We start from the raw sequence: 17,032 nt of genomic DNA on the forward strand, positions 1-17,032 counted from the left end.
ACAAAGCTTAAATGGCGATTAAGGGCAACTCGCTGGGGACTGGGCTGGGCTGTACTGGACTGGACTGGGCTGCACTGTGGATTGAGAATGGTGGTGTGGTGTGGCTTATAGAGCGACAGGTTAAACTGTTGCTTTCAGTCTCAGCCTCAAACTCAGTTTCGCTCGATTTGTTTATCCCTGTTCGTCTGTCCACCACTGCCGGCAGGCGCTTAAACAATTTCCGGCATTGAGGCAATTTGCTGCTGTGTGCAACGTTTAATTAAATGACGAGCAGAGTCCGTGTCTGTTCGGCAGGGTTTGCTCCAGCCTCAGCTCCGAATTCGCCAATGCTGCTTGGCTAGTACTGACCACACAGCTTCACTGAGAGAAACTCACGGAGCTAAGAGGATAAGTTACAGAAAGTTCCAGAAAGAATGAGGCTTAGATAGATGGGGAATTGAGGTATAGGATGGATACTGAACTGAATCATGTACAGATGGATAGAAAATCCTGTGTAACTCAAGGGATGCAATAATGAAGATTACATTCTACATTGAACCGCAGTGGGAGCGTAGTTGGATTTCTCCGAGTGCATGGGACTGAAGACAGCAGCAAGTGGGAGTGCAATCGCCATTGATTCGTGTCTATATTTGCTCATTTCAGCTGGTGGCCAGTCTACATTAGCATAATTATGAGCGGGAGGGCAGCCACAAAGAAAATTACGTGTCCGTTTCGGTGTCCATAGCTGTGCCCGTGTCCGTGCCCGTGTCTGTTCTCTATTAGAGCGAGGCGCGCCTGCAGATGCTCTGCCATAATTTGTATTAAATGAATGAGGTCAATGTTATGCAAAATTTCCACAGCACCCAGTGCCAGTGTTCGGTTCTGCTGCTGTTGGCTAACCAGACGACTGTCTTATTGCGGCTGTTGTGGGAACAGCAACCCAACAGCGAGAGCGACTATGTTGTTGGACGTGTCTCAGTCGGAGGCTGATGCTGACGCTGAGGCTGAGGCCATCAAGCGAGTCATTAACGTGGGCAAATATTTGTGCATGCAAGTGTATGCGTGGGTGTGTGGATGTGTTGCGGTGCGGTGCGGTGTGGCGGGGTGTATTTGTGTGGGTGTTTTGCTTTGTGAGCATTAGTGTGAAACTGCCGAAGCGTGGCCAGCTGCCATTTTGGGCTCATTTCACACAGAAGGTCAAAGGTTCCAGTCTGCCCTGCTCTGCTGTGCTCTGCTACGTTATGATTTGCCATTTTATGAGTAAGTATGATCAAGATGTACCATCCAGGCCCGATGTGGATGTGTGCCCCGAAATTGTTTGCACTGTGTTTGATGAGCAAATATTGAGTGAAAGAAGCCACAAATGCACACAAGTCCTCCATTCGTTGAGGTTTTCCACCGGCCTGAGATGATGACAGATGGCACGTGTTGTGTGGCTCCTAACGAAAGTGCCAAATATTATTTCTGATGAGGTTTGCACAAAACACTCGTATGCGAATATAAGATCAATAATTTGGAAAACTAAAACTACAGGTACGGGGAGGAGCTGCTAAGATCGAAGGCAAAGCAGTCATACGAATTATAATGCTCTGACACGTCTGGACGCAACAAAAAATCATTTAACATAATATACAATAATTTAAAATCAAGAGACAGTTCGTTTTATTAATGAAAATTACAAGTGTCAGAACGTGTAAATTTGTTTTCCACACATATGTGACCAATTGATTTATCCAGCTGCTTGTTGAGGAATCCATGATAAATGACTTCTTAGACATTACCTTGAAATCTCATAAATCTAAGCCCATTCTAGCTTTTTTTTAAGCACATCAATCATCTGACTCGATTCATCATCTGAGAACGTTTTAAGTTTTAATAACCAGAATTGTTTTGGCCATCTGAACATCTTGGTACATCTAGTCCTGGTCTGATCTGGTCTGGGCCTCCTACTCCTCCCTCCCCCGTGGCCTCATTAGCGAAACCTCCTGGCACTTTGTGCGCTCTGCTGCATGCATCAAATTGTTCCCAAGAAACAATTTTAGATCTCAGCCACACAGCACACAGTGAGGCCGGATGTGTATATGGATACAGGCATGCAGAAAGTTTTTATGCCCGCCAGGGTTGTCATTACCAAGGACCTGCCGCGATACAATGAGTTTTCTTTTTTTTTTCTCTCTCTCTCTTTTTTTTATTTTCTGTTGTTTGTCGGCTTTTATGGCCCGAAAAGTTTTTGTGAAATTTCAATTTCTTGGTGAGTGTGTGGGTGTGTGTGTGTGTGCCCCATCGTCCTTGCTTCCGTTGGGCTCCCAATGCAAACTCATAAATCAAAATGTCTGAGCAAACAAAAGCCCCAAAAATGCCCCAAAAAGAATCTGAAGGAATATACTGGCAGAATGTCAGACTGTCGGGCAGCATATGCGTTGAGGGACAGGGACCACTTCCACTTCCACTTCCTTCAATCAATTAATTTCATAGAAATCCAAAGTATGGCCCAGGCCCACTCCACCAACCAGTTGCATGCCTCGAGAGGCCAGTACGAGCGATTAAACAAGCACAAAGGCAGCCACAAAGTGCATGCAAACCCTTTTAACACACATACATATGTACGTACGAGTATGTATCTCCAGGGAGGAATGTCAGGGGTGGCAAGGTGGATGGAAAATTCGTTGACTTGTTGCCTGGCTAAACAAATATGCACACAATTTAGGAGATTACTTGCGGATGCGGGAAGCATCAATCTTTGAATGTCACCGAGCACAGGGCCACCATTTATGGGGACTGGCAGTGGCATCGGCATCGGAGAGAGACGTCATAAATCCATGTCAGCTTAAAAATACACACGCCAAACCGTCGACGGATCTTTAAAAAGTCGTTTAGCCAGCAAATAAATTTACCAGCACTGCAAATTTGATGAATGTTCGCGGTTCAAAGGAAAAACCAGCAAAAATCCAACTGGTAAAAAAGTTTGCAAAATTCAATGCGAATAAAAGGAAAGTGAAACAAAACTAGAACAAACTGAATTCAATCAGAAATATAGACATATATTGTACAACTCCTACCTCTGGTGCAAGATGAATGGAGAGAGTTAATTGTAAACTTTAAAGACAACTTTTTCCATAGCTTTAAGCATACTAAAAGTCTGAGATTCAGATAGTTTCTATTTAGTTATCTATTTAGTCATTAAATATTCTCTGAATGGGTATAGAATAAATTCGCTCAATTTATAATTTAAAGAGCTACTTCAGCTATTTAAATTTTATAATTTATGCAGTTAAAAATGTTTAAGTATAAAATGTAAGATGGTTAAACTACTTGTTAAAAGATTAGAGCCACAAAAAATCAGCGATACAAAAATAATTGGATATCGAATGAAGTTGCCAAGATCTAAAATCGTCGAATAGATTAAATGATTAATCACTTATATTCCTGTCAAAACAAAAGTACTTTCAAAATGGATCAAAAATTTTGCATTATTTTTCCATTATCCGAGTGTCCGAAAAATCAAATCTATCTCTAATTGAATTGACAAAGTTCCAGCGCAAACTAATTCCAACCGAAAATTGATGCCAAAATAAATGCATTGCTTTTACCCCAAAACGAGAAACATGTACGAACTGATTTGCATATGAAAATTTGTGCTATTTGGTAATATTAAATAATAATTAGCAGGCAGACACGCAACGACTGTTTGATGGCCAACAAACGAGGACCGCGAAATGGCAACCAAAGCAGTCCAGGCCATCGTTATGGCCAAAATAGGGGGAATCGAATCACATTATTTATGCTGAACTAACATAATCACATTTCTAAGTAAGGGGCAGCAGGGCCTCTCTCTCTCTGGCCAAGCAGAATGAGGTCGTGGTTCTGGCACAATTATCCCAGCTGGAAATGGGGCCTAGCTGGGAGTGTGGGACTGGTGGACTGGGGGGGGTGACTGGGAGTGGGAACTGGTATTGTCATCTGGCTTCATCTCGAGTGTGTGTGAGTGGTGTGCAATAAAAATGGAAATTCATTTCGGTGCCGCCACAAAATGCTCACTTGAGTGGAGGCGCGGGAGCGGCTTGGCCAGCAAACCACTAATGATTAAATCGATATCTCTATCTATATCTGCTCATCTGCTGGGCTGCCGCACAGCTGTCGGAGTATCTGTCTGCCTGCCTGTCATGCTTAAGGAGCTCCTGATAGATGCGTCCCCCCCCCATTTGATTGGAGAACTTCCTATCCCTGCTCACTGCTCCTGCTCTCTCTCCCTCTCTGTCTCTCTCTTGCTCTCTGTGCAACAGTTTTGCCCTACAAATGGTGAAGGAAATCAATTTCTGAATTCCATAACCAAAACCATTCTCATAACGTAAAGAAACCACGAAATATTTACACATGCATTACACACACGACGAATGGTTTACGTACAAAAATGTAAAATGCAAAAAATTTTAAAATTTTAATGCAGCCCAGAGAATGTTATGCTTTGCCCCCTTTTGAAAATATGTCTGCCGCTTGAAGCACGCTGCTGACATTGTGACAATTTGATTATTTCATGTCAAAGCGGGAAACATTTTTCTTTTATGAATATTATATCAAACAAACAAAGCAAAAAGACCAGCGCACCAGCAGCAGCAGCAGCCACAACAAATGTAAACTGTTGACTCGGTTGGCGGGTGGGGGTGCGAGTAATACAAAAAATTGTTTGCTTTGCGGCCAGAATCTCGTTGAAGGCGGCATTTCATTTGCATTGCTGTCACACGCGGCGTATGCGCAATTTCTGCCTGCTTAATGCACGGCGGAGTCTCTAGCCATTGCTGTTGGCATAAATTTAAATACACTTCCCGAGCATTCCTTTGATTTGGGAAGAGCTCTTCCGTCGGTGTTTTGGATTTTCACCCGCAAGCAAATTGGAGCAAACATATAAATATTCAAAATGCGGAAATTGGAAAGAAAGCAGAGCTTAAAAATAAACGCAAATTGTTAAGTGAATTTTGGTTGAATGAAATATGTTGAATGCTTTTTGCGTGTGCAGTTTGGGTGTACACAATTTGAAAGATATCTATTCGATCGGGTAATTATTAAATTTTAAATTTAAATTTAAAACCCGAAAGTCAGTATGCAAGAATGATAAGATATGGCTCACTTACAGACCCTGTAATAAATATAAATATTTTTAACTGCTCTTTAAAAAAAAAGTTTTTTGTGTTCAGACCATTTTATAAGGATTTTTGGATAGCTTTCTACCTTGTTTAATATAAATATTCTGCTACTCCGGTGAGAGTTTCAAATAATAACAAAAGCAAATTTTCATTTTAATCTAATTTATTGCGAGTTTTATTCACACCAGAAACACGGCCGTACACTTTTGCGGCAGTTTATTTTTCAACTTTTAGTTTTAGTTTACTCTAGGCAGACCATAAAAGTTGGCCAGCTGAGGACCCATGCCCACCGTACCCCGACTCTCCATGGCACATCTCCAGTTGTGCTTGCAGTTTATGTTGCACGTATAATTAACACTAAAATAGATTTGCAAATGAAATTTCACCCAGGGAAAATATTTCTCCGAGTTTATAGTTGCCTATCAAACGGTTTGCCAGAGTCAGTCAGGCATCTGCCAGAGTCGAAGTTTTCATTTTCGTGTGGAATGCGGTCGGGGTGCGGTTGGGTTTTAGTACTCCTGCGCGTCTACTATCTATGGCTTCATTTCGCAGCAGCGGCATAAAGCAGCCACAGGAAGCTACCCCAGCGACTGTGGTGCTCTCGACTCTCTTTGAGGGAGCCCAGGCGGGAATTAATAAAACCTGGTTCCTTTTTTCCCAAAATGTTTGTAGGGAAAGGTAGGATGGGGCAGGGAAAATTCATTTCTTCCATTTGTCTAGTGTGACTCAATTTATAAACTTCTTTCGCCTGGCTCTGCAACAGTAATTAGAGCTTAATTAATGTGAAAATCGATTACATTACGCTGCAAATGAACTTTGCCCCCAGCCCACAGGACCTTGTCATTCGAGTGGGAAGTTCCACATACATATTTGGAGGCAACAAAAGTTGCGCCCGGCCCAGCGCAGCCCGGCCCGGCCTATTTGGGTTGGGCGTGTCGAGACGAGGCTGATTAATCATTAGTAAGTGCAAATTGTAATTAAAATAAATCAGACAGACGAGCACAAATGCCAACACAAACGGCAAACGGAGCCTTTCAGCAGCCGTACTTCGATTTTGATTTGCCCCCAGCATTCTTTGGGCAGCTCTTCGAGAATTCGAGCATCCTATTATCTCAATTTCAAATATCTGAACATCTGTGTGTTTGCTTTGTTCGGTTTTGAGTTGTTCAAATATGTAGTCGGTTGCTAATTGGCAGGACATGCTATTTGATATGGGCCAAACCATTCAGAATTTCAACTGTTAATCTGGATGAACATGTATCCAGGAAAACTAATACATACATATCCTTATTATAGGCTCCAATTTATATTTATTGAGTAAACCTAATAAGCAGTTTTCGAAGCAGCAAATGTAAATGGATAGGATTTCCAAATATACATGCAAATTTAATGGTATTGAGAAAATCTATTTATCTACCATGGAGCGTTATAAAATTACAGGATCATAATGAAAGCACCTTAAATGCTAAATAAATATGGAGCTTTATCAATCATCAATGATAAACATTATAAGATAAGGGATTGAAATTTAATTTTACCTAATATATTATGATGCACTTTTACTGTAATCCAGCAACCTAAAATTTATTATTTAACACCCACTAATTGTTGGTTGTGTTACCCACACTTCTAACTCTGAGTTACATACCTCCAAAAATGAGTATTTAATATTTTTAATATAATATTCAAACCTTAAATTAAAACTATCAATGCATTTTCCGCTTGGGTCTTTGGATTACTGAAGCTTTGAGTCTAGTTTTCTTTCAGCATTTTTATTGTGGCTTCTTTTGTGATATTAACTCAGAAAATTGTCATACAAAGCCTGCAAGCTCTCTGGTCTGAATATGTTCTATTGGGAAACTGAATGCCATACAAAGCAACAGATACAAATGCAAATGAATTCCTTTATCGCTTTTCTTTACTTTTCCTTCACACATAGCTGTGGAAATTTGGTTGAGTGCTTTGCATTGGTTGCATGTGCAACATCTGTCATACACAGAATGCGAGGATTAAATCCTCTTGCTACTGTACGAGTTTATTCCGGCGGACAAACCAAATTAAATTCAAAATAAATTTGTATCTAAGCAAAGCAAATTGAATAATTTCATAATTAGAATAGGACCGCTGGGGATTGGAAGAGGTGAACAAGCTTCGAAGAAGCCTTTGACACTGGTACTAGCTCTGCGGGGGCAAATAAAGAACTCAAATCAGCTGAATAATTCATGGAGCACATACAGACACGGACACAGAACAGAACAGAACAGATAGAGATACAAATTTAAAATGCTGGGCTTCAACTGCTGGGCTAATAAAAGCCCCAGCTGATGACTTTCCCAAGTAACAAAAAATCCAACAAATCTCACCGACTTTGAATCCCAAGGATAACATATTTGAATTGGATTTTCCTGGAATGGCGGATGAACAAAATAAAATTTTCTTTTTAACTTTTGAACATTTAAATCGTAATAAATGGCACATGGCATTCGCATCGCATTCTTTATCGCTGAGTGGAATCTGCAGATTTCGATTAAAGTAAACTGAAACTTTGGATAATGGGAAAAACACCGGACCCATCAACAAAAGCCTTCAACAGCCTTCATCAGTGCCTGGATAAAATTATTTGTACTGCAGTTCTCCGAGAATAAATAATGCAAATGTCCGTAAACGAAAAGTAATACAAATAAAACAGGGAAAGCGAAAGGGAGAGAGCGGGCCACAATGCAAACCATTTGCCGCAAGAGTGAGCCGGAAATAAAAACAGCAAACAGGATCTTCGTGGACCGAAGTATTGGATACCCTTAACATTTTTTGGTACCTATCGAAGGTCTACAATTCGCAGAATTATATTGGATTATCATCAGAGGGGAATAGATTTTCTCTACCAGGCTTTGATTTAATTTTAATCCGTTCAAACTGCACAGTTTCGGCCCTACATAGCCCGGCAGTGCTTCTGCGTTCTTCTTTTAAATTCTTAGAAAAATCTGCATACCCTTTGGAAGGGCACCACAGCCAGAGGGCATCCGCATCTGAAAAAGCATCTGCAACTCATCAAGCGATTTTAATCAGAAAAGGCGCACAAAAAACACACACAGAGAAGGGTAAGTATAAATATGTATGGCCAAGGATCCGATGAAGGCACAAACGAAACACACAAATGCAAATAATGGCTGGGACAGAAGCAGACAGAGGCAAGAAATAATTATGATTATGGTTTTCTGTACGTCATAAATTCATATACACAAAGCAACGAGCATGAATATTAAGTGCGTAAAAAACCAACTTATCCAATGAAAATGTGCAGACAATTAAAACTTTTCACTTGCCTCACGGTGCCGAGCAGCCAACTGTGTGGCGTAAAAGGTGTGTGTGTGGGGGGGCAGCACCCGGACAGGTTGGGCCGACAACGACGCCGACGCCGAAACTAACGCGCTAATTGTTTCCTAAGTGATGCCAAAGACAAAATTAACATATCAGCCATGCGTGCGTATTAAGCCAGGCAGCGAGGCGCAAGGACCCAGCCAGGCCGGATAGGGCCACGGAGCGACGGAATGGGCCGACGGAAGGAACGGAAAACGGAGCGGCACGCGAATAACGTAAATGGTGCGAATGGAAGTGCCGGCGCGTGGACGGACTGACGGTCGAAGCGAGCTGCGAGCTAGCGAAGCGGCCACGGCAAAGGACATCTGCGTTATGAGGCCTCCTGTGAGCAGCCAGTAGCAGGAATGCGACCCTCGCATGCCAGCCAGCTCCATTCGGCTCCACTTCGGGTCACGCACACAACAAACACACTCACAGACGACACACTCGGTGAAGGATACTTGGGGAGTCGGGTGTTTGTGTGGTGTGTTGAGGCAACTGTTGCTCTTTTTTCAAGTTTATTGGCTCACAAGTGTCAAGGGAAGTATGTATTAATGGCAACGTGTTGCAAAAAGCAGCAACAGAAATGGGAACAGCAGCAGCAACAGCTAAAAAAGCGTAGTAGCACAAATGTTGAATTCGTAGTAAATGTTGTAAAGTCTGTGAAATAGTAGTAGAAATAGCTCTAATAAAGCACTGTCGGCAGCGTTGCCTGACTATTTGGAGGCCTGTTGAGCTATGAGACTGTACTAGAAAAACTAAAAATGAATAGTATTTAAGAATTTATGTGGAACAAAACTAAAAGATCTGTTTAAAAATTAAAACGAAATTTCGTATTTTCGTCCTATTTCTATTTAGATCATATGGGTTCACTTATTAGACTTATTGAGCCATCATTCGTAGGTTCTTAAGTTTTCCAATTCAAAGACTTATCCAAGAAGAACTGAACCAAAAACTGTACAAAGTCAAAAGCAATCAAGTCTAACGGCAAGTAAAATTTGGAGGCCTTTAACTTTTCTATTTTATATTGGTATTTTATATTGCTGTGAATAACGAAATTAATGGCCCAAGTCGCTGGAGTTTTAAGTAAGAAATATAACTGTAATAACCGTTGACAATTTTCACAGTATATTTCCTCCTTGTACTTTCCTATGGGGCAGTACATACTCCTAAATGGTAAATCGATATGGCCCAACGGTTACTTCTAATCTAATGGGTGCTCTGTTGCAATTACCATTAAAATTATATGTTAGTATAATGCTCAACAAGTCTGGCAACGCTACAGGTGTACACACGCACACACACACACCGATACAAAGTACTTTCTTTTTGTTCTGATAACAAACAGAGACCAAAGACCTCAACACATGCACACATGCACACACACACACACAGAAGAACAGGAGAACACATGAATGTATGCACGTGCTGGAGGCCACGACTGCGGTTTTCGCTCCACTACAGCTGTCTACTGCTCTGCCTGCCTGTCTGTCTGTTCAGTCTGCTGACCCACTGTGATTGGCTGGGCAACGGCGGCGGAGGGTGGTGGCAGAGTGTCAGAGTCAGGGTGGTTGGATGGTGGGCCGTAAAATGCGAACAGATGAATTAAAGCAGGGCCAGATAGGTGCAGATGTTTTTTGCACAAAGCATGCAAATGTAATGGGAGCCGACGAGAGTGGAGGTCCGTTCCTTTGGCCAGTGCTAGTGGAAGCTGACAGAAGAGTGTAGCATACTCCCGGGGGCACTGTATGTCTGCCTCGCTTAACGTCTGTGTAAATGTGGTGGTATGCGTGTGGCATGGTGTGTCTGTGTGTTTGTGTGAGAGTGTTCAGGGCGCTTTGCAACTCAATAAGTTGTAATTTTCTTGGTGTTTTATAGTATGCGCCCAGACAACGACGGAGACACCGACGAGGACGACAACGGCAACGGTCATGGATGGAATGGAGTACGCGCGAATGCGCAACGGAAATTGAAGATGAAAGCCAAACAGATAGCAGACACAAAACACCTTAAAGGATACGATGAACAGATGACTACACTGGGGGCCGCTTTGGCCCCAATCCTACCTCCTGCATTGGGCTATGTGGCTGCTCGACAGCTCGGAAAATCGAAAAATTGTGCAAGACATGCATAATTGAAACTCAATGCTGTCATATATCACCATTGCATGGGCCATATCTACATACAAATGTGCCCCAATCAAAATATTTAAGCTTAAACTTTATTCTTACACGTATTTGCAGTGGCCTGCTGCTGAACTGCTCACTTACTTGATAGCCCAGACAATTAGTTATGTAGCTGTGGCTGGCTGTGCCTTAATGACTTGTACCTTAATGGTTTCGCGTTTACAGCATCCATAAAATATGCACTTTGCACACTGGCTGAATCCAGTGGATCTCGTTTATTTGCATTTCGAGCGAGACACTTGTAATGGCCGCACGTGGCTCTGGGTTACTGTTACCAAAAAAACTACTCACTAAACTAACCAACACACGAGCGCGCACGGGCATGGATACGGGATACGCATCAAACATAAAACGGTACGGTACGGTACTTTCCTGCGTTAGCTATTCTATTCAACACTTGGTGGTGTGTGGAGTGCGCGCGTTCTCCGCTTTGCGTTTCGGCACGTTGTGAACGGGCCAACAACAATCCAGGCACTAAAAACGGCATCCATCCTCAGCGTATCCTGGGGTGCTGCTCCTCTCTGCCTTTGCTCGGCTCGGCGCTGCTGTGCTCCATTGACTCATATTCCCCAGTCTGGCCTCAACAAATTTCAGGTGAAGCAGCAACAACTTTGTCCGGGGACCGCGAAGGGTGAGCGAGGCATTTTAACTGTTGCTCCGCCACAAGGCGACAAAGAGAGGGAGAGCGAGAGAGCGGCCAAGCAGTGGAGAGAGCACACGAATGTAAGAGGCGCTCGAGCGCCAGTGTTGCCGTGCTGCAGGCACTCTCAAAACTGTTGCGCCTGCTGCTCCTGCTCTGCTCTGCTCCTGGCACAGCTTTACGCACAAAGCTCGCTTGGCATAGTTTTAGCTGCTAAAAGCTTTTACGCTACTTCTGCCTCACACGCGTGGGCGTTTGTTTATATTTTCCTCCTAGCAGAGCATGTGTTTTGACTACACACACACACACAAGCGCGCACACAGTGGCATTCGCATTCGGCCTACATTAAATTCCTGGCAGCTTGAAGTTTTTGTTTGGACCGCCTGAAAAATGACGTTGCTTGACCTCCGTGCGGAGTGTTTATGGTTGGGTGGCTGGCCGGTGGATGGGATGCTGGTGTGTGGGTGAGTGAGTGTCTTTTGTTATTCTAGGCCACAACGAATGAGTTAATTTCATGTTGGATCCCAAATTAAAGCTCATTTCTCATGTCCTTTTGTTGCCATAGCGCCATAGCGATGAATAGAATGTGTGCAATACATTTCGCCCTTGGGAAGAACCTTTAAAAACGGCTTTAAAGCGTGATCTGTTTTCCGGGTTGTTCCTTCAGTTTATGCACAAAATTCTTGGGCTGACTCATTAAGCTGAAGCAGCTTCCTGAGCCCAAAACACAAACAAATTTGCATATTTTTGGCAGCCAAGTACACAGAAAGCAACTGAAACAGACACAAAAGCGTAGAAAACCGAACGAAAACGAAAATGAAAACGAATAAAAACAAAGGAAAAAAAAACAATTAATTAGATGGATCCCATCCCGCCTGATACGGAACCAGTCGCCTGTAAGGTGAGGGGGTAGGGGGACGGGGCATATTCCATTAAAGCAAAATATGAAGGACCTACCCGAATAAGCGAGGACATTAAATTGCCAGTATTTTTCATTTTCAAACATTTTGGCAGGCGCTTTTCCATCATTGCCTTTGGTGGCAGAATTCATCACAGTTGTCTGACGGATGCTATCCATGGCTAAATGCCAAACAAATTAAATTGTAATTAATCATTAGCTCGAAGCACCCGCACACCCATCTCCCCCTTTCCGCCCGACACGTGCTGAGCGACCTATGACAACGTTCCGTAACAGTAAAATGTCCGCCAATTAATTACAAAACGCATGAGAGGCCAGATAAGAGCGCCAGCCATTAGGGAAAGCGCCGACGAAAGACAAAAACAGAATAGCATACAAAAACGGGAATGGGAAAGGGAATGGGAAGAGAGGGAATGGGTGAAAAGTCTGGGGTATGGAAGGGAATGGGAGACACATGAGCAATTAACACCCTGGATGTGACTTTGCCATCTGTGCCGAAGTACAAATTAATTGATTTTTTCGCTTTGTGCTTACCTCTGTTAAAAGAAAAGTGTAAATGGCAATGGCAATACAAATTATAATCATGTTTTGGGCACATTTGTTAACAATTACACGTTGGCCATTGCATACACAGTTGGAAACGCTGCTTGATTTAATGTCACAATATGAGGTACAGTATTTTACTTTTAATATTAAGAAATATTTAAAGAGATATCTTCACCTGAAATACAATGGGACGTTTAAAAGATCGCAGCGTTAATATTTTTGTAGGACAGTCCCCCATCCGAGGGAAGTTCGTGAGCTGTTATCATACCTTGTAATATTGATTCTATCTTTCTTACCGTCTACTGTGGACTTCTTCTGTCTTCGGTGTAATTTTCCCTGGTCGTTAGAAACGTCTGACCCAAAATACTAAATACGCATTATTATCGTGCATTACCTTTTCTGAATGGGGAGCCCTAAATTGAATTGTTTAGTTTGGTTTTGGTTTGTTTGTTCGTTTGTTCGTTCGTTTCAAAAGGCTTAAATGCAGCCTAAGGAGATTGGAAGGCTTGTCCGAAATTATACATATTAATTAGTTGTTTGCTCAATTTGGATTTGATAGCCTATGAGGCTAAGAGAATTTCAGGGCAATAAATACTGTAAAGAATTAAAATTTACTTTTGCTTTGTCTGTTAAATGGGGTCAAGATTTGCATGCAAATTAACGCAAAGGCAACCTCAAGCTGTTGGTTGATGAACACATGTGAATACCACATGTGCAACTCTCCATGCAGTCAGTTCATTTATGATTAACACGACCAACACAAACAGGGCTCGGAAATGGAAATTGGCTTACTTTAATATGTTGAACACAAGCCACACTACCACCACCAAAACAAACAACCAAATAAGAAATGATAGCTTGAGTGACCGAAGATTTAAATACCCTTGCAACGAGTTCTTTCCAAATATTACTCTGCAAATAGACCAAATATATAAATTCATATACCGTTTATAGGGCTGCTCTACTTAGCTTTAAAATTCTGGTAACTATTAAGTTACCCTCTGGTAGGGTAACAACAAAAATAACAAAATGTGTGAGAACAATACAAACTGAACATTTTGCTGGCATTTGCGTACTTCTGGTACTGGCATGAATGTGGTTTAGGTTAACTGTAACCGTTATGCGTCGACACCGACCGAGGGTGTTACATTCGGAACTCCAAACTCCCCGCAATTCCCCAGTCGGCCGCTCTGGCGGCGGATGCCGTCGGCATTTGAATGCGACGGATGCCAGGGATGTGCTGGAAGTGTGAGTCTACGGATTGGATGGTGGTGAGGGTGTAAAACATGTTTGTGCGTTTTGCTACTTGTTATACTTATTCTGGTGCCATTATTTTCCTTCATTTACTCGATTTTCGTGCTTTCCATCCTTTATTGTTGTTTGCTCTAGTGCCGTTATCATTTGTCGGTTTACTTTGTGCCATATGTGGCCGAGGCGGAGCACACAAGCGCCACTCTCCCGTTCAGCCAGCGACGCTTGCTCAACCTAACCTCATGGAAAGGAATACGAGTGTATCGAGTCCCACGTATTTACCTCCACACTCGAGAATAAAGTTGGTCAGAATTATTTAGAATAAGAACAGCCATATTATATAGACAACACTTTTTGATTTCTGGGACTATATTGAATTTATATTGAAGGTATTTCTATCAGTGTACCGGAAAGAGTGCTAATCCAGTATATTTTCCCATCGGTGTTCCTTGCGTGTGCGCCTGTGTGGGTGTATGGGTGTCTGGCAGGGCACTTACCAGAATATTCGCCGCCTGCCACAACAGCCGAGAAACACTCACCTTGCGTATTCCCAAGTGAATTCATTGTCTGATCTTTATTTCGGGGAAATTGTTTGTTATTTCATGAGGCGGTTGATTAACTTTTCCACACCTAGCAGACACGTTTGCGGTTTCAAAAAGTTTATGCGCTGCAAATTTACTCGGTTGCATATTTGTAACGGTACAATGCTGATAACGTAGTGCTGCCAGGTTAGCGGATACGAGTGCGAGACAGCCCTATTGCCTAGTGTTGCCAGACCAGTGGAGTCAGCTGTATTTTTTTTGTTGGTATATTATCGATATTTTTTTTGCATTTTCACTATTTTTCTAGTCGTTTTTTAAGTAATTTCTTTTTATGTCTCGTCATTCTCGTTACAGGCCCGCCAGATTTGAAATTTTTGTAATACACTTGTAACAGTGTGATATCACATGAATCTGGAGATAAAATTTGGTTGCTCTAGTTTTTTTAGTCTCTGAGATCTAGGCGCTGTTCGGGACGGCAGACATGGCTATATCGACTTGGCTAAAGTTGCTGATCAATAATACATATGTATGTATATATGTATGGGGTCGGAAACGTTTCCTTCTCTGCGTTGCACACATATGTAACTCTTCGAGTACGGGTATACAACTTTGGAGTGTGAGCAGTCGGTGATAGAAAACTGACTTAATGGGGACCCATAACAAATCATTGTATCGTGGTATACGGCTACTCTGAAAACTTATTTCCAAGAATATTTATGCAATATTTTTAGCTTTGTTCACTGACTTATTGAGGTCATGCGTTATCTTTTTATACGTATACTCTGAACAATTATTAACGAGAATATATTTATTATATTATATGTTTATATATATAATAGTTTTGGCTGTGTTCACTGACTTAATGGGGTCATGGGTTATCCTGTTATACGTCTACTCAGAAATCTTATTTGCGAGAATATTTTTGCAATATTTTTGGCTGTGCTCACTGGTTTCTTGATAACAAGCCTACAAATCCACTACTTAAACATCTCCCAAGTCTTAATGCGCTTCAGTCTTGTATTTGAATTGTTAAACTAAACAAGTGATCAAAATGAGCTTTATTATTGCATTTTTTCTACTTGGGTTGTTCTCGCAGCGATCCCTGGCAAAAAGTTTGGTAAGTAATCGTATATTAGAGTAGGAGAAATCTAAGACAGAGAGACTATTCAATAACCATAATTATAGGAGGAACCAATTGCTGGCTGCACAGGCATCTGCTCCGAACCCAATAAATCATTCTTGGATCAACAGGTTATTAAGCAAAAGCTAATTAATAACATGGAAACTAATTTAAAGACCCAACAGGAATGGGTTCAAAATCTAGTTAATGTAGCGAATCAAGAAAAACTGAAGAACAGACAAACACTAGAGGCAATCGAATCCAGAATGGCAAGACTAGACAGTGTAGCACATAAACTACATGAAAACCCACTCACTGATAGGTACTTAGACGAGTTGCGGGTTAGAGTAGAGGTACTAGAGAAACGGATCGCAGGGCAAGAAAACACCGTTTCTACTTTGGGTGAAGTCCCACTAACAAAGGGACTGTACAACGTTGTTGTTGGGGTGCTGTTGGGGCAACAAGAAATCATAGCTTTAAATAATAGATTCGCTGATAGGCTAAGCGGAATAAAGGAACAATTGGCTGACCTACAATTGAAACATCTCTCTGAAGCCGCCAAGATCAAAGAGCGATTTGACGCCATAGAAAAAGATTTACCTGACAAGCAACTTAATATCGAGTCGAAGGGAAGTTATCTGACAGAGGTACTAAACGGACTGAAAAATCAATTGGCAGGCCACGAAACGAAGCTTGAAAGCTATGAAAATAAACTTTTAGACACACAGTCAAAACTATCCAAGCTACTGTGGGCCGCAACATATGTGAAACTCGGCTCAAAATATTATTATTTTGAAAAGCATAACAGACTAAACTGGACAGATGCCCGGATTAGATGCCAAGAATTGGGCGGCCACCTGGCTAGCCTGCAGGATCAGCAGGAGTTCGATTTAGTGACACGGGATCTATACGACATAAACTACTACTGGTTGGACATTAATGATATTGAAAATGAAGGGGAATTTGTGTCGAGTACTACTGGGAAGAAGGCAAATTTCTTAAAATGGAGACAAGCTCCAGATAACTGGCTTGGAAAACAAGATTGTGTAGAACTAGCATACATCAGTAAGGAAATGTAGTGGGAATGAACGATGCGGATTGTTCGAAACAACAAATGTACATTTGTGAAAAAAAGTTGTAAAGTAAATAATTTTGCTTTAAATAAATAAAAGCATACACTTTGAAGCCCTATATGCATTCCAAGTTCTACAAATACGTAATGATTTTTGAATTTGATTAGCGCAAGAATGATTGTTACTGATCTATAAAATTTAATGTCTAGAACAAATAATTCTGATCGTGTTTATATATATATTTCTGGGTACTTTTTGAAGAACTTAAAGACGTTGAG

The sequence above is a fragment of the Drosophila obscura genome, unplaced genomic scaffold (assembly GCF_018151105.1).
Source record: "Drosophila obscura isolate BZ-5 IFL unplaced genomic scaffold, ASM1815110v1 contig_150, whole genome shotgun sequence".
NCBI lineage: Eukaryota > Metazoa > Arthropoda > Insecta > Diptera > Drosophilidae > Drosophila > Drosophila obscura.